Source organism: Penaeus monodon, unplaced genomic scaffold, assembly GCF_015228065.2.
Source record: "Penaeus monodon isolate SGIC_2016 unplaced genomic scaffold, NSTDA_Pmon_1 PmonScaffold_463, whole genome shotgun sequence".
Taxonomy (NCBI): Eukaryota; Metazoa; Arthropoda; class Malacostraca; order Decapoda; family Penaeidae; genus Penaeus; species Penaeus monodon.
In genome coordinates this window covers 58,517-60,000 of record NW_023659475.1, presented here as the reverse complement: position 1 = coordinate 60,000, position 1,484 = coordinate 58,517, and positions in this window count along the sequence as shown.

Genomic DNA, 1,484 nt, shown 5'->3' with positions numbered 1-1,484 from the left:
ATACATATGATCCTACACACACACACACACGCACCCACCCAAAAATATATATTAAATAAAATAAAATTTATAAAAATATAATAAAAATAATATAATATAATATATATAAAATTATTAATATATATATTTAATTATATATAATAATTATATTATATGATAAAATAAATATATATTAATATAAAATAATTATAATATATAAATAAAATTCATATATATAAACAAAAAAAAAAAAAAAAATATATATATTATTTTATATATTAATATATATATAATATATATATAATAAATATTAGGGCATACTTTAATATATGCAACATAAAAGATACCAAAACCACATCCACAAAAAAAACACACACACAAAAACCCCACAAACCCACCCCACCCCCACACAATTTTATATATATATATATATATATATAAAATATATATAAAATATATATTAAAAATTATTTTTAAATTTAATATATATATATAATATAAAATATATATATATATATTATTATATTATATAGTAATATCACAACGGGACATGCCCATATAAAACTTTACCTACATACAAAACACAAACCCCCCCACACGCACACACACGCATGCACGCACGCACACACAAACACACACACACACGCACACACACACAACAACCCCAACACACGCACAAACAAACAGGGCCACACACACACAAAACACGCCCTAAAATTTATATAGTTGTGTATGTATAAGTAACAAAACACACACCACACACACCCACACCCCAAAAATGCAATTTTTATATTTTAATGTATTTGGGAAAAATATATGAATATAGGGTTAATCAACATTTTATATAATATATATATATATTTTATTTTATATATATATTTTAATATATATATAAAATTTTAAATATACATATATTTCAACACCCCAAAATGTGTATAATACATATTTTACATACAATTTATATAAAATATATAAATAATATATATATATATATATATTATAATATATAATTTTAATTATACATACACACACATATATGTAATATATGTATATATAGTTTATCCCAAAGATATATATATGATATATTTTAGATATATATAAATTATATATATATAAATTAATATTTTTAAAATTATATATAAAAAATTAAAATATGTATATTATATAAAATCAAAATATTAATATATAATATAATAATATATTATATAAATTTATGTTTCCCCCCCCATATATAAATAAATTATTATTTTATAAAATATATATTATATATATTTTATATATTTTTACAAAACACAAACAAACACACATATATATGCACACATATATAAAAAAATTATGCCCACAGACACCTTTATTATAAAACAACATTTTGTATTTTTTAGAGACATATAAAAATAACATATAGTAGACACAACCACACACCACACCCCCAAAAAAAATATATATATATTTTATATAAAATTTAAAATATAATATAATATATATTATATATATAATTACTAAAA